Source organism: Mustela erminea, chromosome 4 (assembly GCF_009829155.1).
Source record: "Mustela erminea isolate mMusErm1 chromosome 4, mMusErm1.Pri, whole genome shotgun sequence".
Taxonomy (NCBI): Eukaryota; Metazoa; Chordata; class Mammalia; order Carnivora; family Mustelidae; genus Mustela; species Mustela erminea.
The window spans coordinates 33,970,767-33,991,571 of record NC_045617.1 but is presented as its reverse complement, the minus strand read 5'-3'; the positions used below and the strand labels follow the sequence as shown (position 1 = coordinate 33,991,571).

General features: G+C 40.6%; 1 protein-coding gene and 1 pseudogene across 14 annotated transcripts in view; one reads left to right on the top strand and one right to left on the bottom strand.

Annotated features, from left to right (window-relative positions):
• The window catches only part of KLHL32 (kelch like family member 32), a 243,931-nt gene that overhangs the window by 154,655 nt on the left and 68,471 nt on the right, over positions 1–20,805 (top strand). The gene's annotated exons all lie outside the window — the stretch shown is intronic.
• On the bottom strand, positions 15,460–15,562 carry LOC116589530 (annotated as a pseudogene).

The following is a 20,805-nucleotide window of genomic DNA, read 5'->3' as shown; positions in this document are numbered from 1 at the left end:
TTAGTTTTATCTCTGAATGTGGAGAACTTTGTTTTTTCCTCAATTTATTAATTTATTTACTGATGATGTTTTCAGTGAGGAGGACTTACTATAAGAATGATATATTCATCAATGCCTTCTGTCATTATTAGCCTAGGGTTGATGGCCCCTCCTTTTGTATTTTAACCAAACAATTCAGTGATCACATCACCGATGTTAAATAGGATCAGATCTCAGCAGGGACAGTCTCCTTTACCCAGGTCATGTTTGACTTTAGAATGGTAAGAGGAATGAGTCCCCTGATTTGGGGTTGGGGATATTCATGTTTACATTTGTCTTTGTGTGCCCCCAGAGGCAGAGGTTGTGCTTGTATGTTTGCACTGAACACGGCCTTGGTCTCTTGCTCTCTATAAATAATAAATAAAAACAATAATGTGGAGTTTTCATATTAAAATGTGTTGAATATTAAAATGTATCGAATGGATAAGAATACATCCTACTATTCCTACACTGGGCTGTATTTATTCTAGGAATTGGTATACAAAATGAATTTGGCCTTTTATCTTATTTCTTTAAATTTTTATTTATTTATTTTTGAAGTGGGCTCCATACCCAGCACAGAGCCCAACACAAGCTCGAACTCATGACCCTGAGATCGAGACCTGAGCTGAGATCAAGAGTCGGCTGCTTACGTGACTGAGCCACCCAGGCACCGCCCCTGAGTTTGGCTTTTTAGAACTGCATGTTTCCTTATATTTTTGTTGGAAATTTGGTTCCACAAGTCATACTGTTAGTAACACATTTACTTTATATCTCTAGAGACGCGAGCCACACATTGTTTAGAGTAGTCAACAACCTCAGATGCCGTGTGTTTTTGACAAGGCCCTTCCAGGCTTTTATCTATACCACAAAACCACCCACTTACAGTTTGATTTAGAAGGAATCCCAGAAGGTGAACCCAAACAAAAAGCGACTATCCCTTTATGGTTAGAAACTAGACACACTAGTGATATACACAGCTTTCATCTTTTATCTCTTACTTTATAAATTGACCCAGATGTACTTCTGGCCAGGGAGAAACAAGGGCTTTGAACAGCACTCTGTGTTAAAACAGTACTGCCGTAATACTTCGTATTTGAATATCATATCACAATTTCAAGAATGCTTCTGCGTTTATCATTGCTTTGTTGTCCTGGGGTGCAAATGGAAAAAACAGTCGTAACAAGGCTAGAGATCAAATTCATGTCTTCTAATCTTGGGCCCTTCCTGCTTTGGTCCATAGCTTCTAAATTCAGAGCGGAAACTCAAAAGAACTTGGGAGTGATGGACACAGAGGTGTATCAAATTAACTCTGTGGCTTATTTTATATATATCTATATATTTGACACAGAGAGAGAGAGAGAGATCACAAGTAGGCAGAGAGACAGGCAGAGAGAGAGGGGGAAGCAGGTTCCCTACTGAGCAGAGAACCCGTCGAGGGGCTTGATCCCAGGACCCTGAGACCATGACCTGAGCCGAAGGCAGAGGCTTTAACCCACTGAGCCACCCAGGTGCCCCTTATTTTTTTTTTTTTTAAGATTTTATTTATTTATTTGTCAGAGAGAGAGCGAGCGAGAACACAAGCTGGGGGAGGGGAAGAGGCATAGGGAGGAGCAGACTCCCGACTGAGCAGGGAGCCCGATGTGGGGCTCGATTCCACGACCCTGGGATCGTGACCTGAGTCACGGGCAGACACTTCACCAACTGAGCCACCCAGGCATCCCTCCTGTTATTTTAAAAGAATTTTGCAAGGGCTGGACCATTCATGTTTTCTGTTGTGGTTCCCAGAGAGTGAAAGGATAGTGGCCAAGCCTGCCTCCCCCATGTCTGTGCTGTGTTGTTGGTTCTGACTCGGCTCTGTGGCACGCACTTCCTTCCTCCCTACATTTATTTCAAATACTGTTGAGTGTCTGCCCCGCCCGGTCGTGGGCTACTGAGTCCTACTTTTGCCTGCTATGTGGTGGGTTCTGGGCAGTCCGAGTGGAAAGGACTGATGTGGCCCTGCTTTCGTGGATCTTACAGTCTGATGTGAAGCTTCCCACCGGCTACTCTTTCCCACCATGCTTGATTCCTTCCCAGTTGGGGACAGACCTGTGCAGAGTAATGTGCTAATTTGGGGCTTGTTGACATGATCTGGGTACATTGGAAAATGAAATGCTTTTGTTTGGGCATTTCAACACGACGTAGCATCCCTTTCCCTTTTCCTCACTGTTTTCTTCATTGTTAATTCTTGTTCATTGTCCCTACATGCTAAACTGCTTCGCAAACCTCTATCAGTTAGGGTTGTGCAGTGCAGACCTCAAAGAGATCAGACTGGGTGGGTATCTGGTCATTTAATGTCTGGTGGGTGGGCGGTCATTTAATCAGAAAATTCTGTGAGTAGCATTCTCATTTTTAACACTTGGACCTTGGTAACTAGAACTGGAATAATGCTGCGGCCTGAAAACACTTATCACCGGACGAGACTATAATCTTTCCTTATATTCCCACCCTTCCTCAATTCAATGTCATATACTCATGAGGCATTACTTTTTTTTTCAGATAGGTACTTTCTGGGTATCTTCATGGTATCCCACTTTATTTTTTTACTTCCCTTTCCTTAACCTAATTAGATGTGTACCATTTCTCGATTTTCTTCCTGAAACATCTGGCATTCCCTCCCTGCTACATATGGTCTTCACTCCAAATGTAAGGAGGATATCTCCCCTTCCTCCTCCTCCTCCTCCTCCTCCTCCTCCTCCTCCTCCTCCTCCTCCTCCTCCTTCTTCTTCTTCTTCTTCTTTTTGAATTGCTGTATATTCTTTTTTTTAAATTGTTTATTTTTTTATTAACATATAATGTATTATTAGCCGCAGGGGTACAGGCCTGTGAATGGCCAGGTTTGCACTTCACAGAACTCACCGTAGCACATACTTTCCCCAGTGTCCACAATCCAACCACCCTCTTCCTACACCCCTCCCCCAGCAACCCTCAGTTTGTTTTGTGAGATTAAAAGTCTCTCATGGTTTGTCTCCCTCTGATCCCATCTTGTTTCATTTATTCCTTTCCTCCCCCCCCCCCAAACTCCCCACGTTGCCTCTCAGCTTCCTCCAATCAGGGAGCTCCCCCCTTCCTTCTTACAGGTGTTAGGGAGGAGAACAAACCGTGGCTCCTTCGAATCCCAAATAGTGCTGTGCCCTGAGGAGGTTTGATCTTCCGAGGGCCCCCAGCTGGACACTGAGCAGAACTGCTAGTTCGGGGCTGGGTGCTCCAAGCTTCCGGAGGTGTATTAAGTCATTTGTCCTGAGGTACAGGCAGCTAATTCCCCAGGAGGACACATTCCAGAGGAGCTTGACTGGTGGCCTTGCCGTTCTCTGCCTGGGCCGTGCGCCTTTGCAAGATGCCTGACACTTTCATTTCAGAGGGACTTTGCTTCAGCTAATCCTCAGCACTAGAGCTGTGTGTTGTCAAGTAGCTGTGAGGGGCAGTGATTATCAGAAATTACAGGAGACCTAACTTGTATTTGTGCGCTGCTGTTCTCATGAGGTAATCGGGGGATTTTGTCCTTTTTTTTTTTTTTTTTTTTAAATGAGCACAACAGAACAACAAGGTGATTTATGAGATATGACATATTTATGTTCTCCGCTTCTAATTTTCACTGTGATTCATGTTGTTTCCACACTGATACTTTGTTGTTGCTGCTGTGCGAAGGAAAAAGGTGGCTGGAGAATATTACTTCTGCATTGGTGGCCTGCAGTAATATTTGCTGCTACCTGGGTTATCAGGGATTTAAAAATAAAACCCAACTCTAAGCTATATATGAGGTAGAAACCCTGAGGCTAGGCACAGAAGTTCATTAATAATAGCAACAATAACTATTCTTTACAATCCCAGAAAGCTTCATATTTTAAAAACATTTTTCCATACATAATTTCATTTGAGTCTGTCTTCAGCCTGTTAATGTTGAGAAAGCAAATATTACCCACATTTTAACAAGTCAGGAAACTAAAGCTCACAGAGGGCAAGGGATTGACTCACTTCACAGTGTATGTTCAACGGAGGTTGCACTGTATGCTCTTGAAATATATCAGATCCCTAAGAAAACAGAAACTCAAAGCACCTGACTTGTCTTTTCATACGTTGAAGAGGTTCTATTTATCTATAATGAGTAATCTAGCAGTATACATTTCCTAGTAAATTACCAGTTTTCGTCTTCACCTGTTGAACGGCTTTGTGGAAAGTCGCAAACAGGACTCCAATAAAAGCAGTAAGAGAAATTGTAGCCAAGGGTGTTTCTTTATCAGAGCCTGGAAAATTGGGGCTCTAGGTGGTTTGATGAAGAGAAGTGACTGGAGAATTGTGGCTGAGTCAGGGAGCCCCCTTGCATTCCTTCAAGGCACAGGTGATGAAGTAGGAAGCACGGAAGAGAAGTCCCATAAGGGAGGATCACTTTAAAATCCCATCAAGGGATTTAAATCGGTTTGAAAGAGAACCTGGAGCACCATTATTTTTGCTGCAGCCGTACAGACTGTGGTGGGAAGTCTGCAGGCTGTTGGAAATTGGATGGAATGAATGGAAATGAGTAATCATGATATTTTTATTTTATGAACAACACGTTGAAAACTTAGAAATTTAAGTAGCAGAAATTGACAGTTGGGTGATGGCTTAAATATGGGGCTTAAGAGAAAAGGAGAGAAAAGTTAATTTTTATTGGACTTGATAAATGTTAGTCTCTTTCCAGAAGAAAGGAGGATGCATATCCTGCATCCCAGATTATTTCTATGGGATTCCTTATTGGGCCAGTTGAATATCTAGAGGCTTTGGAGACCATAGAGATTTCCCATTCTGGGCATTCTAAGGGACAAGATCTAAAATTAACCATGGAGTGGCTCAGAGGCTCCAAAATTATTTCTATTCGAAAGAGATGTAAACACCTTGACATTGATTGTTGAATACTGACATTCCTACCCACTGCTTCTCCTGCTCCTGCCTCCAGAACTTTAGCTTCAAGTAAAAATAAAGAACACCTCAACTTGGCACATCCAGAGGAGAAGGGTGTCCTTTCTAGAGTAGATAACAGTCATCAGCAGCGTTCATAAAGATAATTCTCAGACTTCTTTTGTGCCCACGCTACAGAGCCGTACATTCTCTGGGTTGAGGTTTTACTCCCTGGTCTGATCACCACTTTGTGACTTGGGGTGGTACATTGGAGGAATGGAAACAGACTTTGACGTTCTGACAAAACATAACCAAGAAGAAAAATCCTCTTAGGAAAAGAAAATTCTTTATGAATTCTAGAGATAGATATCAAAAATTCTGGACATTACAACAGTCAAACTATGAAAAGAACCTAGGTGTCTACAACAGATGAATGGATAAAGGTGTAGTAATTATATACAATGGAATACTATACAGCCATCAAAAAATGAAATGCTGCCATTTGCAATGATGTGGATGGAACTAGAGGGTATTATGTTAAGTGAAATAAGTCAATCAGAGAAAGATAATTATCATATGATCTCCCTGATATGAGGAATTTGAGAGGCAGCGTCGTGGGGGGAAGGGAGGGAAAAATGAAACAAGATGGGATAGGGGAAGGAGTCAAACTGTAAGAGACTCTTAAGAAGCAAACTGAGGGTTCGGTAGTGAAGTGGGTAGGAGAGATAGGATGGCTGCGTGGCGGACATTGGGGAGAGTATGTGCTACAGTCAGTGCTGTAAGACTGATGGTTCAAAGACCTGTTTCCCTGAAGCAAATAATATATTATATGTTAATTTAAAAAATATTTAAAAAATCTGGACCTTGCTTCCCTTTGTCTAGAGGGAATATTACATATCAGTGTCAGTAAATGACATAGACATTACTTATGCTTCAAGGATAGAAGCCAAAAGGAGCCCTGCAAGCTAGAGGTGGCATGCACACATCTTTGTGTGTGTGTTCTTGTTGATGAGAAATGCCCACATGCTACCTCCTCTGACCACACAAGGAAATCAGGTAATTGAAGGAGTGATGAATGGTGCTCTGAAGTTTAAACGTTTTAGAAGGACCTATCTTATTAACACTTTAAAACAAGTGAGCATAATATCATTAATTTTGATTAATTCATTTGCTCTTAATATAGCTTTTAATTTGTAATTCTATGTGAGTTACAATGTAATTCGGCATTAATTATACTAAATTGACTATAAGTCAGCCAATCACAATGGCAAATTACTCACAGCTGAAAGTAAAACTGAACCTCTCCATCCAGAAAGGACAGCACTTCGTTAAGAGGCAAACACAATTTAGGCGTCCCTCTCTTTGGCTGTGAGGATGACATTGGACTTGGTGGAGGACTGTGAGCGGTTTCGTATTCTGCCCACTTCTGGGACTATTCACTGTTTGGAGTGAAACCCAATTAAATAATAAACAAAGGGGTTGATTTATCAGATTTGCCAAAGAAGAACAATCTTTCTGCCTTCCTCATTTCTTGCAAGATTTAGGCCACATAGAGAGACTGTGTGGTACGTGAGAACAATCAGTTCCATAATCAGTTCCACACTTCTTGGGTTTGGGGGGTTAGAATAGGCACTTACCCAGGTTGACTTGGATTTCATCTTCATGTTCTGTGAACCATCTGGGAAATCCTGTTTCAAATTCCTTATGAGGTCAGTATCCTGAAGTCACTCCTCTTTGGTCAACACACAGACTGTCTTCTGAGCAAAGGAAGTCATGCCTTAAAAAGCCAATACCATGGGGTGCCTGGGTGGCTCAGTCAGTGAAGCATCAGCCTTTTGCTCGGGTCATGATCCTGGAGTCCCGGGATCAAGCCCCAGGTCAGGCTCTCTGCTCGGCAGAGGTCTGCTTCTCCCTCTGCTCCTCACCCGACTTGTGTTCTCTCCCTCTCACTGTCTCTGTCTTTGTCTCTCTCTCTCTCAAATAATAAATAAAATCTTAAAAAAAATAAAAATAAAAAAGCCAATACCACACCGGGAGAAGGACTATCCATGAGGCGATGATGGAGTGTCTGTCACTGGGCAGCTTGCTGGAGATACCATGTGCACAGCGGAAGTAAAGTGGCCGCCGGAGAGTATGGGCCCTTGAAAGATACTTGTGAGGGAGCCCTTCGCCAGATAGCTTCCTCTGCGATTTGTCTCTTAAATAACAATCAAAACAAACTTTGAGGTGCTGCAGAAAGAAAGTCATAGGACAGTCGGCAACATCCTGCTTGAAGTATATTTCACGTATGTAGAACTGTGGGAATTTTGCACAGTCTGTGTACATTTGTGGTGACCCGTGGACTCATAAAAGATGTCTAGATATGAGGGAACAGATTTTGCTAAATATTGCATGGAAAATTTGGGGCTGTGTTTAATAACTGTTAATCAGCCATTGTTTCTTCTTCTTTTTTTTTTTTTAATATTTTTATTTATGTATTTGACAGACAGAGATCACAAGTAGGTAGAAAGGCAGGCAGAGAGAGGTGACAGGTAGGCAGAGAGGCCGGCAGAGAGAGAGGAAGGGAAGCAGGTTCCCCACTGAGCAGAGAGCCCAATGTGGGGCTCGATCCCAGGACCCTGGGATCATGACCTGAGCTGAAGGCAGAGGTTTTAACCCACTGAGCCACCCAGGTGCCCCTCAGTCATTATTTCAACTCACAATCCAACAAATAAAATGGCGTTAAGTTTTATGTAAAAATTTTGAGTGGAGAGGTTAAAAACTACCCTGTATCTTGAGCCAGTAGCCGCCCCATCCCCGTCTCTTCCACACGCGCAGGTGGGGTTCACGCCGTACACACACTCACCGGGAGACACTCGGACAGAAGCTAGATGCATATTCATCTTTGCCGCTAAAAGGCTTTCCTTTGTGTTGCAGTACTGTCTTGAATCCTAATACTCTCACAAGTGGCTGGCTGATCTCAAGATTCAAGGCAAAAAAAAAAAAATAGAAGTTAAAAGCTTACTTTTGCCACTCCAAGTGTGTATTTCCTTCCTCACTAAATTTTTTAAGGATGTTAATGTCTGTAGTTTGTTAACAGTAACTGCTGCATGGGCGGGGTGGGGGGGGTGCCTGAGTGGTTCAGTCCGTTGAGCATCTGCCTTTGGCTCAGGTCATGGTGTCAGGGTCCTGAGATAGAGCCCCAGGTCAGGCCCCCTGTTCAGTGGGGAGTCTGCTCCTCCCTGTTCCACTGCCCTTCCCCCCCTGCCCATCTTCTCTCTCTCTAATAAATAAATAAAATCTTAAAAAAAAAATAACCACTATGTAAATACAGTTTTACATTGTTTCAGTTTTCTCCAGATCCCTTTAGGGCAAGTTCAGCCTAGCCTGTCACAGAATTTCATATTCCTTTTTCCCAGATGTTCTTTTGGATATGAACATTAGGTGTGTTCCAGTCTCTTTCCTACTCTTGTGGTTCCCAGCATAGCTTCATGTCCTCAGCCAACAACAACCCCTATTTGACGCATATCCTCTGACGGGTGAGTGCTTTTGAGCCTTTAATGTGTTCTTTGAGGCCAGGAAGGATCTGGGGCAGAGGAACTGGTACTGAAGCCAAGGAGCAGAGGGTCGAGAGAAAACATTTCCAGGGTATTTCTGCCCTCGGTTTTATCTTCTCATCATTTAGAATGCCAGCGGAATAAATGGGTCCGTTAATCAAACAGCGCTGAGAGGTTAGGTCATTGGGAGCCTTTTTAGTCATTTTGTGCTTTTCAAGAGTGAATTTGTTAGAATTATGCTGAATACCCACTTAAAGCCTCAGCTGATAACCCTACCTGTGTTTTATAACTCTGCACTGTCAGAACTCATAATAAGTCAAACATTCTTTCAGTGGTGCTCATAAGGGAGGAAAAAAAAACCCCACAAATTTAAGAGTAATTTCAGATTGTAAATGAAAAGGAGAGGCACGACTGTTCATTTGCACCAATCATGCCTTCTTTTCATCTGCTCTGATTAGGCCTGGTGCGGTTTCATCAGACCCCTCCATCACCGAGCTGTCACTCCAGCCGTCTGTTGATTGAAAACAATCAAGGCTCTGATGGCACAATTATTCTGACCCTTTAACTAGAGGCTGCTGTGATAATGAAAGGTTGATTATGATAGTTTGTGCCTCTTTCAGTTTGCCAAGAAGGTTAATTTGGGCATCAGACGGATGTTTAATGGGCGCTTGCTGGCTACACTGAGGTAAATGAGAACGTGCAGTCTTGGATATTGCACGGATATAGTTTGGCTGTCAATCATTGTCATTTGGAGTTTGTGCCTCACACTCTGGAAATCACATTTTATTTTTTCCTTGGGATTTAATTTATTCTGTGCCCTGAGGAAGTTCTTTCACTCGGTGACCTTCACAGCAGCTTTCTCTGCCTTTTTTTTTTTCTTTTTTTCAAATGGAGCTCAAAGGCAAAACACATCTAGAAGAGCATTTTTCTTTCATTTTCACTTAAAAATGGAAACTTTAAAAATCCATCCTTATCACTGCCTTCCAATAGAGCAAATGTTTCCATCCCGATTGTGCAGTGGGGAAGTGTGAGCGACAGGGGTGCTGGGGCCGGTTTGCTAATGCAGCAGCTCATGCGGAGGCTCTGCTCTGGTTTTGATACTAACCAGCCAGCCCGGGACTCCCAACCACGCATTGCCTTCCTGTTTCCAGGCGCAGCGTCGTCCTCCTTTCGCCCCCTTCTTGGGGTGCGTGGGGGAGAGGGAGAGGCAGGGAGACAGAAATATGTCTGTGGTACTGAGGAGGTTATTAGAAGTTGCAACGATCAGTTTGAGTCCGTTGAGCACCGTATCTTGTGGTCGGAAGCCTAGGCGGCCACCTCCTAATGCTGGTGTTTACAGTATGTGGCTCACTCCACTCCGCTTTGCAGCGTACCTTTTAAAAAGGACAATAGAGGAAAAGAAGAAATATAAACCGTTATTGCTGTCTCCCAGCTGCAAACTCCGGTCTCCTGGATCAGACACCTGAGAGCGAGCCTCATTGTTCTGCTTTTGCGTTTGGGCTATCTTCAGTGTCCTTCCCCCCAGTGAATGCTCAGCAGTGTATTTCTACCCAGCCTTGGACATTTTTCTCTCATGTCAAGTCAATTGTAAAACAATTAAGTCTATAGATGTTAAGGTGACAGCATCATAATGATTACAATTTCACTTCATGGATTCTGTTTCACATTATTTATTTCTTGTGTGGGGGGTGTTTTTTTGTGTTTTGTTTTGTTTTGTTTTGTTTTTTAAGCTGTTCATTTTTGAATGGTAAAGAGAGCCATTAAGTGATAACTCAGTCTCACCTGAAGAGGCTCTGAAAATGAATTAAGTCATTGAATTCAGTTACGATCTTAATACAGTCCTTATTTAAGCAACAGTGCTATTTAAAATGTTTATTTAAAAAGGAATGAGAATAGGATTGGGAGTATACACACACACACACACACACACACACACACACACACACACACACGGTCTCATCAGATTCTTTGCCACACCGGACCACGAGTGATTAGTTTTGTTTAGCTCTATGGACAGCACAGACAGAATAGCCCTCAGTGATGCTTAGTAAAATTATCAATTAGTTATGTCTTGTTTTGCTGAAGTAATGAGAAGTTAAAAGGTAATTGGGGAGAAATGTCAAATCAGTCAATAGTTTCTGGTATTTAAAAAAGTAGGATGAGGTTCAGTTTTGATATTAATTTATGGCCTCTGGGACAATGAATGGTTTTATTTTGTAGAGTCACTATGTTTGCAAATTCAGGGGACTTACCCAAAGACTGTAAGTGTATAGCTCATTACTTCAAGGTTTTTTGTGGGGTTAAGCCTGACTGGGTTCCTATGTTCCCTCATCTGTTGTACCTTATATCTAATGGTGGAAAACTAATGTCCCAGATAGACTGCTTTTCCTGTGTCCTCATGAGCCCTCCACCACACGTGCACCGCTGTGCTCTCACGTTGGCTCTGTGCACCAACATCGTATCCCCTCAGCCATGATACCCCCTGAGAAGGTCCCGTAGAGTGCCTCACGTTCCATCTCCTGACCTGTGCTAACATTTCTTCTGCTCCTGGGGCTGGGCCAGGGCATTGCATGAGTTTCTCTCTCCTCTTCAATTCTTCTAACTCCACCTTCAAAGTTCCCCTTGTTCTTCAAACTCCTTATTCCTTCAAACATAATAAAAATGTCTCAGATCTGTGATTTCTCCCAGTTGTAGTCTCTCAGTTCCCACCATTTCTTGCTCAGCAAACACTTACAGGTTTCCTGTCAGGTGCCAGGCGCTGGAGCTGAAACAGAGCCTTCTCCCAGGGTGGCCCCTGGAATGGCTACTCCCTTATCCTCCTACCCTTATCCACTGCAGTCCCTTTATTGCCCCCAAGTCCTCTGAGACTGTCATGCCACTGATTCTCCCTTATTGAGCCTGTTTTTCCACACATCTGTCTTCCTTACATGACTATTATGGCTTGGTTGTCTAAGCTACTTCAACTGGCCAAAGAACAGAGGCTAATTGTGCTGGAGAACATACCTTCTTTGACAAAAACATTACTTGTGTATTATACTCAGTGTTGTTGCAAGGGGTGAATAGAAGATTCACTTTTGCCACAGCCCTCATTTTATCCTAGTTGTTAAAGACCGCAGTGTGAAATATTCTGTTTAAACGTCAGTAGCCAAGCTGAAATTCCCCTAGCGAAGGTGGGCAGTGGTGAGAGTCACGTTTATGTGTATTCTGGGCAGCTCACTGAGAATATAGGCTCTGGGTTCCCAGTCCTGGCACGTCCGCTTCATTCCCTTGATAGCAGAGCCTGGCCCCCAACCATGTTTAGTCACACACTTCAGTTAGGGGACTCCCGACTGCAATCACTGCGCTCTGTAGCTCTAGATTACTGTTGAAAGTGACCATTGAGGATAATGTTCTTTTTATTTGGAGGCTGCCAACGTTAAAACCTTAAATGCAAGCTCAGATACTTTGGGGACATCTAAATCCATCATAGTAACTTTTGTCTGTGGGATTTGACTGTCTCTGTATTGGTGACTTGGGGTAGCTGCTTGAGTCTGTGAGGTCCTTTTGGTCATTACAGTTTTAATTTCGGGCGGGGAGTTTGTGTGCCAGTGAACCTGCTATTGCTACATTATTATTGAATCAGTTCATAAAGAAATATTCAAAGGCTTGATGCTCTCAGGATGCTCCAGGGCATGTTTACAAATTAAAGAGCTTTTTTAAAACCATAAAACTTATATGCATATACCAGCAATATTTAAAACACTCTTGAAGGAAATGGCAACATTAAAAGAGGGTTTTTGCTTGTGTCCGAAAATCAGGCTACAATAGCAGAATTTCCAGGATTCCAAATTTGCAGGATTTTTCTTCCTCTAATTCCAGTATTCTGTGTGGATATTTTTAGGGATATGTTAAGATACTTGAGGTCAAGAGTAAGCCTGGAGTTTTATCGTATTAATAGAGCTTGGAAGTGAATGGCAAATTAGAATGTATGTATGTGAACTGATTAGAATCTTCTTTTTCACTAATTAAGTAAGTTCTTTGCGCATAATGGGCATTCAACAAGAGATTGAGGAATGGATGAATAAAAAAATACTAAAAGAAAAGATTCATGGTTATATCATTTGCCCCAGAGCAACAAGACAAAAAGAAAAGTAATCAGCTCAATCATTATTTCAGTTGTCTCAAGACTGATGGCTTAGTTTATATATATATATATATATATATATATATGTATGTGTGTGTATATATATATATTTTTTCCTTGCTACCCAGTGAACTGAGTTGAGATTTGAGGGGACTTAATGGACATGAATTCAAGTATTTTTAATGAGAGATTCAAGGCACCTGAAGAAAATGAATATACACTGAGTTTTATGCAGAAAAACTAGGTTTATGTCTGCATCTCACTTTTCTTTTCCTTCCTTTCTTCCTTCCTTCCTTCCATGCATTCATTCATTCTCTGACTTGGGATTGAACAAAGCCACAGGCCTTAAATTACTGAGTGAGAATTACCGAGCCCGTTTCTGTTCATCATCTGCAACAGATTATCTGTCATGCTTTTATTTTCACTTTACACCCTGTGAGGTATTTAATACTGTGTAGCAAATTTCTTATCAATTACAGCGATTTCTTGAAATTTATACCAGTGTCGTGCAATAGGGTGTTCTATAAAAATAGTCGGAATGGGCTGCCTTTATCATGAATTGAAAAGGATAATTGAATTGAGGATTAGTTCCATCTTTTGGTGGCACCTTGCCATCATATTAATTCTGTATATGGCCTAATATTGTAGTTTGCCAAGCACTGTCATGTTATCTCCCTGAGTCCTGTGGAGACCCGTGTGATGTAACTAACATCATCCTTGTTTTACAGATGCTGAAGCTGAGGCTCAGTATACTAGTGTTTTTCATAAAGGCCCAAATAAGTTAAGTTGCAGAAATAGGTCTTAAGACATCCAGTCCAACCTCCCGTTCTACTGTATCCCATTTACCTCTATGGGCACATTCCAATCAGTGGTAGAAGAAAGCATCACGTTTTCCTGGCCATTTCAGCTTTCACCCTCATAATCCATCCTCATTGCATACAGTAGTTGGGAAATAATACAACATGTTATGACCCGTGGAGGGTCACCCCAGTCCCTGTTGTCGATGGGATGTAGCAGGGTTTTATTCTGTTGACCAAGTTGGCCTTCCTTCATTTTCCTGTGCTGTTCTAACAATGTAAGACTGACCACATGTAAAGTTGCTTTGATATTCAGAAGGACCTCACATATAAATATGTAGATACTAAGATTTTACTTATTTTATTGTTATCAGTCCAGCACCAAGTAAACACTCCAATGCCATCAATGATGAGGGAAATGAGTGTTATTTTTTGTCTTAGAGACCTGTATCAGATCACTGGAGGGCAAGAAGAAGTGGTTTTGAATTGTTTCTGTATTTTGCTAACATATAAGGAGACCAAGAGTAGGTTCCATTTTCCCTGCAGCATCATTGGTACTGGTGACGTTGGCTGTCTTTATTGCCCCGTAGGATATGTTCCCCATCTATATTTACCCCCTAGATATGGGGGGGGGGAGACAGTCCTCAGGTAAAATTATATGTGACTAGTGTTGCAAAATATTTGCACTGACATATAAAATCTTGTTTATTTTTAAAGATTTTATTTATTTAAGAGAGGGAGGGGGCATAGTGGGAGAAGAGACAGAGGGAGAGGGAGAAGCAGACTCCCAGCTAAGCAGGGAGCCCGATGTGGGACTCGATCCCAGGACCCTGAGATCATGAGCTGAGCCAAAGGCAGAACTTTCATCAGGCACCCATCATTCTGAGATTTTAAATATATAGTACCTTTAAGCAGTTGTCTTACAAATTTGAAATGTGTGTTCTTCGAGATTATTTTATTTTTACACGTGATGGTAACCATTAAGTGAGATAATATGCTCTGAACAAAGCTGTTTCCAGGGAGAAAAAGTCCATGGTATAACCCGGTTGTATACATGTGGTCTTAGGTACATACACACTTTCATGTGCACACACTCATGCATATATTTGGGGAATATAGAATTATAGCCCCCAAAAATCATTTTGTTTTTCTAAAAAGAGATTTATAAAAACTATGTGTGCTATGGAAAGCTGGCACTTGTAATCTAGACCTAGTGATTAATGTGGTTGCCTCTCCCACCTATAGGAAGTTTGGAGGATTCTGTTTTAAAATACTACTTTTGATGGGTCTATAAGTGACATATATCCTTCAGGTAGAAGAGACTCTCATCAACTCACTTATTTTCCCGATGATAAGCCAAATGAATGGTCCAATGTCAGTCATACTCATACGATTCTTTCTATTATTTTTTCAAAGATCATCCCAAACTGGTGGCCAGTTCTCACAGGTGGAAAGGACATCACAGTATCCTAACTTCGTCTCATTTCCTGTGTTTATTTTCTCTTCATTTTGATATACAATCCTTAAAACGTTCTGGTGACAAATCCTCTTGGTGTTATAAGATTGAACCAAAGGACATCTCAGGTTCCTTTTTATTTGCTGTCCTAAATACTTGGCACTTAAGTGTGGCAGGCCTCAACTTTGTTGTGATTCCTCCCATCCTATGTGTTGGGGAAGGAGGCACCCTTGGTCTCAAGAGCTTTCGCTTCTGATGCTCTGTGGTATGTATTTTGTAAAAGTATATATAAAGATGATTATCAGGTGCAGTTTTTTCCTGTTTTTTTTCCATTTTTAAAATTTTCCAAATAATTTCAAACTTAAAATTTGCAAGAATAAGAATAGTATAAAGAACCCCATATGGTTTGCTGATTTCTTGAACAAACTACCTCATTTGCTTTATCATGTGTTCTCTATCTCTGTATCTCTCTCTGTCTCTGTGTGTGTGTGTGTGTGTGTGTACATAGCAAGAGAGAAAGAAAGAGGAGGAAGAGAGAGGGAGGGATGGGGGAGAGAGAGAGAGCAAGAGCTTTTTCTGAGCCATTCGAGAGTAAGCTGTAGACATCATATATATTTTTAAAAACCCTAAAAAAAACCCTCATAACTCTTCCTCTTTATGGTAATCTCTAGTAAAAGGCAAAAGATTTATACTATTTGAAGAGAAACCAGAGTATTAGCAGGCACACGTTTTATGCTGAAGATGAAAATAAGAGCATTTGTTAGTCTCCAACTTCGTAAAGTTCTAAATGAACAATGAAGGAGTATGTGTTGTTATCATATCTACTAAGCTGAATATCCTTTTTAAACTATGTCAGGCCTTTTTTCTGACAATATATGAATCTGGGGCCTCATCAGATTTGATTCTATTGAAATATATTTCTTAGAGGAAAAAATAGCCTCTGTGTCTTATATGTCTGTAGTCAGCAATAATGGTTAATGTGCAACCTCCCTTGAAAAATCTGTTTTACAAGCAAAATGTTGACATAGTTTTAATTATAGCACTCGAGTGAGCACTGTTATAATTTTTAATATTCCCCCATGGTAACATTTTCATTGTTCTGGTAGAGAAAAATGTTCTGGTCCCGTGTCCCTAGTTGCTGGTGCTTTAGGATTTTATGGGAATGTTGTCTTTTTGAACAGAAATTTTTCATTTGGTCTCAAAGAAGAGAATATGGCCACAAAATTTGGTGCATTTATTTATTAACATGAACTTTCTTCTCTCTGGCAGTCATTATTCTGGTTTAATATGTCACTATTTGGACTTGACATTACTCATGTTAATGAAGTGAGCTTCTGTGTAGTGTAACATGCTAAGTCTCAACACCTGCTCACCCAGACCAGGGAAACTGTCCACACCTATGATCTAAAGAAGTTGTATGTAATATTAAAAGGGTATCTTGCTCAAGTTTGATGTTTATGTTTAGTAGGTCTTAAGGTAGTACACATACATAAAATAATGTAGAACAGAGTGTATTTAATGTCAAGTACAGTAGTCAGTGCACTGTCCCTGTGATGGAGAGCTTGTTCTGTACTCCACTTAGAAAACGCTGTCCTTGCACTGTCACTCAGTGTATTAAAAGACGGTTCCATGGCTTCCCACCCCTGTTGGCCAAGCACTCTTGAACCTGCCGGCTCGCTGGCAGAGGTTCAGGAATGTCAGTTGATTGCAGTTGATTGTTGACTTGCTCCTGTGCCCTTCCTTTGTCCCTTTCGGAATTTGCAAAGCATGGAATTTCTGCGGCCTCTCGGGCACTGAGGGGAGAGGGTGCCCTGGCTTATCTCAGTGGGATGACAGGACTGGCAACGATATAGATGCTTGTGCCTTCACAGCGTGGGCTCCTGCAAATGGGGAGGCTCAGTTTGCCCCTTCAGCCAAGTTGTCTGCACCAAAGTTTTAAATAGGAGAATAATCACAGCTGCCCCTGGTCAAGAGGGCAGAGTAAGGCTGTGGGCAAAAATATCAGCCCTTCCTTCCTTAGCTCTGACTGATAAGTGCTGTGATAAGAACATCCCTTTTTAGCGGGGGGGGGGGGGGGGGGGGGGGGGGGGGGGGGGAATATTTGTGAATCAAGACAAAGAAATACTATTGCCTTTGGACAATGTGGGTAGGGGTTTTATCTTTTGTTAGTGTTGATTAAAAAGATTTGATCTCTCATCTGATAAGAACTGCCTCTGTAAAGGGCACTTTTATATGCATTTGCAAGACATAAAGGTACTGGTATGGAAGACTGCATTGGTGTGTGTTCTTGGATTTGGGATGACTTTAGAATTCTTATATTTTCCAGGAAATCTGTGAGTGTAAGATTTCCTATTGTTCTGACACGACTTGGGGGTCATGTTGGATAGTACACATACATATGGGCATACATATACAGGCAGAGTTAGACTTCAAGAACAGCTGCTGCTTTCAAAGGATTAGGAATTTTAGATTTTGAAATAGCAGCTTCTGTCTGAGCATGAGCAATAAAGGAATTTGGATCACAACTTCAGGATTTGCAATATTAGGAATGTACTGTTTGTTCATATAACTGATATATTTCTGAAATACATGAGTGAATTCTGTATTTTAATTGAATTGGAGCAAAATTTCTAGAATTTTGGATCATACACTATTATATTCAGGATTATATCTATGTCATATATTCTACTCCATGGAATGATAATCAGTTGGGATACATTGAGAAAACTAAAGGGAAGGGATTATTTTTTCTATGTATTTTTGAGCCAGCTTTAGTTAACAAAGAACGACCTAGAATAAAATACGTATTCCCTTAAAACGTACAACAGTAATTCAAGACTCAAAGGATGCCTTTTACCCTAAATATTTGTTCTTTACTCACACACTCTTTAAGAGCATTAAAAGCATTTTTGAGAAGCATTAAATAAAATATAGCTTTTTATGTTGAAGTAATCCATAAATGAAGTTTATTGCAAAATATTGTCCCCCTGTCTTCAAGGAAAACGTATTTTAAAAGCAGACTTTATTTTTCTAATTTAGAGTATATAGAAGTTATGTTTGGTCTTAATTACATTTGCCTGAATTCTGTCTTAAAATAATTACTGTTGGAAAAATAACCATGATGTGCTACAATGGAAAAACACATTATAAAATTTAAAAACTGTTTTTTTCAGCTTTAATTTTTATTTATTTGTTTATTTTTATTTGTTTATTTACTTAGAGTTTCAAGTTTTTATTTAAATTTCAGTGAGTTACCATACAGTGTAATATTACTTCCTGTGTAGAATTTCGTGATTCATCACTTATATACAACACCTGGTACTCATAACTAGTGCCCTCCGCAATCCCCATCACCGATTTAATCCAGCTTCCCAGCCTTCCTCCCCTCCAGCATCCCTCCTTTTGTTCTCTGTACTTAAGAATGGGAAAAACTGGGGTTTTAGTTCCAGCTTTTCTACTAATCACTTGCGTGATTTGAGGTAAGAGAGATAACTGGTCTAGATTTGATTTCTGTCTGTAAAATTGAGATGCTTGAAATACATAAACTCTATAAAGTTTTCTCTTGCCCTAGTATTTTATTATTTATTGGAGGCTTAAAAGACTATGATATTCATTGCATTGCCCAGAATCTGAAGTGGATGTGGTTGACACCAACCATGTGAAAGAGTAAAGCGAGGGTCTTCTATACATAGGATCTGTGTGCTCCGTGTTGCTGGGTGACATGCTGAGAGTTTATAAGGACTTTATAGAAAAGCCACAAAGATGAGATGATAGGAAATAGAAACCTGGCATACGGAGATAAATATATAAAGGAATTAATACTGTTTGTTCAAGAGGAAAGGGGAAATAACCCAAGAATGGTTGGAAATAATTTTCCCTTTATGCAACAAATATTAATACCCTACTATGTGCAGCCACTGTTTTTATCGAGGATCTGAGAATGAGATGAATTGAAGTTGGAGTAAGTGGTAGAAAATGCTCCTTTTAGGAAGGAACAATTCTTTGTCAGGGTCATATGAACTAGACTGGGTCAGGCAAGGTGCTTGGGAGATCGGTAGTCTTTAGAGATGATAGTCCCTTGTGTTTCAGGTGGTTTAGGTAACATCTTGCCCAATGGTACCCTTTGTGTGCCTTCCCAAATGGAATCCTTAATTTCTTTCCCACTCTTGCTGGCTTTATCACCAAAAAAAAAAAAAAAAAAAGTAGGAAAGACTTTTGCTAATTGCTCCATTTTTCTCTCAATTAAAATATGCTGGAGCTTAGAGTGATAGGGATATCCGTATACCAGAATAAGTAAGATAGAGTAGGATTTCAGGGGCACCTGAGTGGCTCAGTTGGTTAAGCTCAGATCATGATTCCAGAGTCCTGGCATCCCTTCGGCTCAGATCATGATCCTAGAGTCCCGGGCTGGAGCCCTCAGTTGGGCTCCGTTCTCAGTCTGCTTCTCCCTCTCTCTCCCTCTGTGCTCACTCACTCCTCTCTCACTCTTAAATAAATAAATAAAATCTTAAAAAAAAAAAAAAAAAAGAATAGGATTCCAGCCTTCCATGACTTATGCTTTTTTCTCAGTGCAGTATCATTAAAAACTACCAGTTCCCAGAATAATTGTTTCCAAACATAAGCACCAAAATATACTATAAAGCTAACTGTGGTCTTTAGGTTCCATGATGCCCCAGTGATGAATCAGCCTTCTGCTTATATTCTCTAAACCCCTTAAATGGACCCCAGGATTTCCTCTGCCACCCTGCCCTTAATTCAGCATAGCTTTGTGAGGCTCACAGTGGAGAAGTGATTTTGAGGTAGCTCATTGCTTTGAAATTTCTTTGCCATTTCTTTCTTTTTTTTTTTTTTTTTTGGATAAATAAGAGTTATCCATGCTTTCAGCGTTTTTTTTTTCTTTTACATTTTTACGAAAGTAAAAAGAGTACAGTAACTTTTTTCCCCAAGTTTTTATTGAAATTCTAGTTAGCTAACATACATAGAGTGTACTATTCGTTTCGGGTGTACAGTGTGGTGATTCAGCACTTCCATATAATACCCAGTGTTCATTGCAACAAGTGCCCCCCTTCATCCCCATCACCTGTTTCCCCCAACACCCCACTCATCTCCAGTAACCATCAGTTTGTTCTCTGTAGTTAAGAGTCTCTTTCTTGGTTTGTCTCTTTCTCTTTTCCCTTTTGCTCTCTTGTTTTATTTCTTAAATTCCACATAAGAGTGAAAGTATATGGTATTTTTCTTTCTGATTGATTTCACTTAGTATAAATACTCTTTAGCTCCATCCATATCTCCATCTATGTTGATCCACTCTTTAACATTTATTTATTATTGTGAGAGCAGAACTCAGAAGAGTGTTTATGTGACTCACAATATGCTATTGGAACCTGCTGTTAATCCACAGACCTTATATAACCAAGGTCTCAAAAATATGCTGTCTTAAAAAAAAATCCGTCTATCTATCATCTATCTAATTGTCTTACTCATAGTAAAATCTTACCTGTATCTTACTATATAGGAAATACACAATTTTACTTAAAGACTAAGCCATAAGTGTCCCATATTTTTACTACAACATCCTACTTAGACTTCATTTGATTTAAGCCTTAGTTTTGAAGCAGCAGACTTAATTTATTCCAGGAAGGCAGAGATTTACTGTTTCATGATTAGGAATCTGTCTAGAATCTTCTAACTCAATGTGTGGCCCATGGACCAGCAGCATATGTATCATCTTTAGATTGTTAGAAATGCAAACTCCCTATCTTTTTCTCCCTACTTATTGAATTGGAATCTGCATCTTGACCAGAAACCCCAGTTAATTTGTGTGCATGTTATGTTTGGGAAACACTGGATTTAAACCCATAAATCACACTAATTCTGTAGCTGAGATTGCTTTGAGGCTGGTGGCGGAACAGTTAATTGTAAATTACATTTGCTGTTGATCTGGAGAAAAGATAAACCTAA